The sequence below is a fragment of the Empidonax traillii genome, unplaced genomic scaffold, assembly GCF_003031625.1.
Source record: "Empidonax traillii isolate 1590-97213 ecotype Southwest subspecies unplaced genomic scaffold, ASM303162v1 scaffold211:size764888, whole genome shotgun sequence".
Classification (NCBI taxonomy): Eukaryota; Metazoa; Chordata; class Aves; order Passeriformes; family Tyrannidae; genus Empidonax; species Empidonax traillii.
Genome location: NW_020955404.1, coordinates 112,631 through 118,630, shown reverse-complemented (window position 1 = coordinate 118,630; position 6,000 = coordinate 112,631).

The window sequence follows — 6,000 nt, the reverse complement described above, 5'->3', positions numbered from 1 at the left end:
TTTTGAAGAGATTCCAAATTTTAGAGGTCACCTAATGCTATGAAGAAAATAAGACAGTCCTGTTGATTGTTAGACTGTTGCATTTTTTCCCATGATGAGGAAGGCTAGGATTCGGTGAGATAATTCCTGCTGCAGAGCATATTTGATTGCTGTTAAGTGACAGAGAAATAATCCATCATAAGTAAAGCTGCTGTTACTAGCAGCATTCCCCTTCATTTCTTTGTGTATAAGAAGGGGGAACATGTTTGAAAGATCTGGCTCTTTAGGTATGAGTGTCATCTGCCCATAACCTCTGTGCTGCTACAGTAGTTTCTTTATACCTGTCATTTGTCATATGGCAGATGAGAAGGAAAAAATCAATAAATAGCTATTTTGCCTCCCACTAACTTCCCATATGTTGAGATTCTTACTGTTGCTCACTTAGCACTTGGGCTTCAAACTGTGTGTTTCAACTTTCTCTTTAATGTAATTTATTTCTCTACTTGGTTTGGTAGGTATAGTGCTCATCAGCAAACATATCCTCTTTGTTCAAACTGAGGTTTTTAAAAAATGTGGAGATGATATATCAGGGTGCTTATATTTGTGGAACCTGGCGCCCTCCATCTTTCATTGTACAGTGGGGATAATAGAAGCTTCTTGCCTACTTAACTCATGTGATTAAAATGGGACACATTGTGATGTTCTCCTCAATTAGCCTGATCAGCTCCCGCAGAGCTGGTTGGGGTGGTTCACATTTTCCTCTCTAATGAGTAGAAAGAGTCTTTTGAGAATTGCTAAATAATTCAGACCATTAGGAACCTGTCAACTTAAACAATGCCCCCTCTGACCAGAAAAATGGTTGTGAGCGGCTGGACACCCTGGCAGATGTTGAACTTGTTCTCATTGTTCACTCCGCTTCAGGCAAATAGCTTTGCAGCAGCTTGCAGGATTTCTGCATCGCTCTATTCAGGCAGTGCGTGCGGGTGTAAGCAACACATGTTGGCCAGACATCATCTAGCTTTTATACCCCAGTATTTCTTTTAGTTAATTTAATGATACTGTAATAAGCTGCTAATATTGCCATTTACCAGTTTTAGTACGTTTGCCAGCCAGCTATAATGAGAAGCTACAATCAAGACTTAAAAAAAAAACAACAAAACACCAAACAACCTCCCCTCCCCAAATTTGACTTCTCTAATATTCCTTTTGTTGTGTTAATTTCTTATTTTTCATTTTGAAGTGCTTCTCTACAAAAAGAATGATTAGAGGTACTGTTAAGCAGAATTTTCTGTATACTCATCTAACCCTAGGATCTGAAACTTCTGGGGAAACATTCATGTCTTGAAACATCCTATAAAATCATATGCATATGCAGAACTACTTTAGTTAAAATCCATTATGCAACAAGACTTATTTCATATGCCTTTTGTTTCGTGCTATTGAAGCAAACAGTGTTTTGACACAATTTTCTTAGAAACTTTGCTGTACTTCTCCTTCTGTAACATTTATTTATGTCTGAAGATTTTTCTAACTTCATGGAGGAACCAATGATCTGTATTTTAAAGAAAAATTATGGAAGAAGTTGGTTGGAAAACAACCCTTTAAAGCTTCCTGTCCCCCAGGTAACTGTTTGCTCTTTTGTCTTGAACGGGAGATAGCAAGTAGTCGATCTTGCACAAGCAATTAGCTGGTCTGTTGGATCAGTTAATGGAACAAGCAATGGTAGTAACGCAGTGAGAACTAACATGTGTGCTTTGTAAATATTTATACTGTAAGATCTCCTAGTATATTCCTGTGACAAATGACTCCGCCTTCAAATATTTTTACATGGTTAATAGGCAAGGATTTTTTAATGGCATGTGTGAAGGCTTCAGTTCTCATTTTTCAACCTAATGCATTCAAAAAACTTTTCCACTCGTATTTTTATGAGATTTGTCCAGGGTTTGGATTTTTTTTTCTACAAAGTAACAGTTTTAAATTAAGAGCATTTTTACATGTATCTATTGCAGTAAAAGAGCTTTTAATTATAGCTCAGAAGATACAACTACCCAATTAACTAAAATTTGCTACTGTCCACTGTGTATTGAAAACGTGTATTGCTGAAGTAGTGCTTATCAAAAAAAGATGCATCAGCTCTGCTCTATTGATATTGAAAGTGTTTCCCCAACTTGACCTTGTGTATCAGTACTTCTCGCTTTGTGTTTCAAATTTGAAGCTTTTAACCTAAGTTCTGAAGAAAAAAGACTATTAAAAAGTGTGAGCCTCTGAGGCTGTGCAGGGTGAGCCTGTCCATTGAGGTAGGTGCCACTGCTGCCGAGGGCAACCTTGGTCTCAGGGGTTAACTCTTGTGAGTGCCTTGTTGGTTTTGGATGTTGCAATGGGAACCCTGGCAAAAAAAAACACAAAACCTCTCATTTTTATTGCTGAGCATGACATTATATGGTGTGGGATATCCCTTTTGTCTGTTGGGATCAGCTGTACCAGCTGTGTCCTCTTGCCCACCCCAGCCTTCTCACTGATGGGACAGAGTGAGAAGTGCAGAAATCCTTGATGCTGTGAGGGCACTGTTCAGCAGTGGTGAAAACAGTGGTGTGCTATCACCACTGTTCTGGTCACAAATCCAAAACACAGCAACATAGGGCCTACTATGAAGAAAATTAGCTCCACCCCAGCCAGTCCCAGTGCTGGATTACTGATGGATCATTGCAGGCCAGGCTTCCAGCATGCAAGTCACTGAAACTGAGGAGATAGGTTTGCTGCATAGTTGTCTTTTTTCTCTCCTAACTTCTCATTTTTCAGCAATGCTTATGCCACCTGCCTTGCCATCATATGATCATGCTTTATCTTTCTTCATTTAATTCTGCTGAAATTAATAAAACAGACACTACAGGCACTTTGATTCCCCAACTATTCTCTGTAACACTTAAAAATAGATCATAACCACAAATAGTAAGCCCTTGTTGACAGCAGAGCTAAAGAACCATGCAGCATAAAACTAAAGGCAAAATTTCATCTTGCTTTAAACATTAATTGTGGCTAATTGCATGCCTTAAATGTCAGTGGATTCTCCCTGCTTTGGACACAGGGAAAACCCATTTGAGGGGAGCACAAGGTGCATGTGGAGAGTGTCCATACAGCAGCCCCTCTCCCCTGCAGAGCTGGGCAAGGGCACAGACTCCACAGGGAGGTGGGGATGAGGAGAATCCCTTTGATCTCTTTTGTTACAGCATTTCACAGGGAGAACAGGAGATTCTGCCAGAAAGTTAGTAGACACTGAGGGCATTGTAAGTCTCTGTGATAACTGAGAGTACATGCACATCACATTTTCATTGTTTAACATCTATTCTGACCTATAGCCAGGGCTGTTAGACTTGTGTTGATGCTGTCACTGGTGAATGAAATGGCCTGCTTTCTGGCAAGTAGGAATGGACTAACACACAGGCTCATGTTTACTCTTTTCCCAAACTCCTCTGAATCAGAATTAAGTAATGAGTGACTTCCACTGTTTTTTGTCCTTTTGTGTTTGACAAACATTTTGAGAGGAGACCAGGAAGCTGAGTGCATGAGCACTGGTTTGCAGAAAGTTGAGTTCTCAGAAATCGAATTGACATCTTATAGAGGAATTTAATGGGGTGCAAGGTTTGCCTTCACCACTGGCTCAGTGGGAGACCATTGCGTTTCTTGTGCAGTTCCCCTTCAAGGCAAAAACACCAAGAATGGATCTTAAGTACAATTTAATGAGAATATTTCTTTAGCAGATGTTGCATGATTCAGATGTTTCGGTCATGAGATAAACAAGGCTTCGAAACTCATCTCTGGTTATTATCTTGTTGACAATAACATGCAATTATTTTTAGCATTAGTTACATTTAGTATAGGACAGCTTTCCAGCTTTCTTGAGAGCTCCATTAGAGGTTTCTGATTTGAGAAACCAAATTTCTTACTTCAAACTTCTCTAATTCCTACAGAGATTCTGTTTCAGAGAGCATGGGAACTTGTTTTGGATTTCATGGGAAGACTGTGTACACATCTGCCAGTCTGGTTAAGCCACTGATATCTTTCCACATGTATCCATCCAGCACCCGTCTGTGGAGCATTAGTCGAGGGACGTTAAGGACCAGGGATTTTCACACAGCTCAGCTGTATCAGTGTCAAGTGAGCTAGGCAGGAGAGGGCTAGAGGCAAAACGAAGAACTGATCTTTCAGAAATAGACTGAACTATGTCTAGGGAAACATATTTTATAGGGCTGGCATATGTGTATAAAAGTAGGCTGACTTTAGGGAAGGAGGTGTGTCATTATCTCAGCATGAATTCTGGGAATATGTGCATTTTCTATGTTTTTCTTCATGGATTTTCATTGCTTAGGAAACAAAACCATGGTGAAGTGGGATGTCTTAGCACTTTCGAAGTAAAATCTAAGTTTTTTTAGTGTAAAAGTGGTGTAAAACGTTGGTTAAATAGCTAGGGTTTTTTTAGAATTCGTTTATCTTCATCTACCAAAAAAATTAGGGGCTTTAAAACATCTTTACGGAGGGAGAGAAATGAATTCTCAAAATTAATACATAGAACTATATTTTTAATTCCATTGAGGACTTCTCTGCACAAACTACAGTTTGTTTTTACTGCAAAACAGATGTTAAGAGCCATTAAACTAGCAAAGACATACATTAACACAAGCTATGGAGTTTCCTCTTGCTGTATTGAAATACCCTTTAATTTCCTGTGTGACGTAGCAGAAAATAAGGATAATGGCACCCTTCTCTTTCCCAGCAATGTTGTGACGATAATACATTTGTAGAAGATTGTGAGGCACACAAATACTTCACATAATAATGAGATTAATTTATTGTTTTCACCATGAGGCTTGCCTACTCTCTGTTTATGTCCAGAGAATATCTCATCAGGTTGTCCCAGGTTGCTAATGGCAAGGCAATGGGTGAGGAAAGGGGGACAAAGTGGATGTGGAGACTCAGTTTTGGGGGTGTAATAAAGAGGAATCCTCACATTGTAACCCACAATCTAGATTTTACCAAATAAGTAAAGTAGAAGTCAGGAAAGTATGCCTTCAACATGCAATGTCAGTGTGCTAAAAGTAATCAGTTAAGTATGTTAGAGGTGAAATTTTGAAAATAAAATTTATTTGAAAATAAAAGAACTTGGGGATATCAACTGGAGTCTTGAGACCAAACTTAGTGAGTGTTGATTGCCTTGTTACAAAAAGTGGGAGTGCATTGATGGAACTGGCTGATAAAAAGTGAAAGACATAGTGAATACACAAGTGGATGAGAAATAATGGAGTAAATAGCTAAATGACCCCCAAAACTGGAATGGTCAGATGCAGTGAACTTGAAGGAGAAAGTACCGGGTTGACTGCTTTGCGCCAATAGCAAGAATGCCTATTCACATTTGGGAGTTACTCTGAAAATGGAGGTGAAAGAGAATGGACAGCTTTATTACCTGTTACTGGAAGATTGTGAGGCATTAATGTGATTCAGCTGGGTCCAAGATTATGTTGTACCAGGTATTATAATTGAGTTAAGGGGGAATCACTGTTATTGAAAAGAATGCTGGAGAGGCATCTTTGGGAATAGTATTTATACTTCTGAAGATTCATCTTTAAGAAAGATAAATTCAACTGAATAGGTGATGATGAAAGGCTGCTGGACTGGTTGGATACTAATTTTATCTAAGGAATCATTTGAACATGGTTTGATGACCTAAGAGATGGATTGTGGGGAAAATGAAGTACTCCATGTGAGGAGGTGGTAGGACCAGAAGCCAGCTATTGCTCCTGAGAGAGACCTGGTACTTTGACTCATGAGCTGTCATTGCTTCCATGTTAGTCCCAGAACTTGGATTGCCAGATCCAAGTTAGTGAAATAATTAGACCACAGCAATGCTAAGGGAAGAGAATATAATTGTACAGGGAAAATGAAAAAGAAAATAGTCTGCTTTGCACAGAGAGTAAAGTTGTTACCAGAACAAGCAGATGTGAAGCCCCTGGATGTATTTTCAGTTGT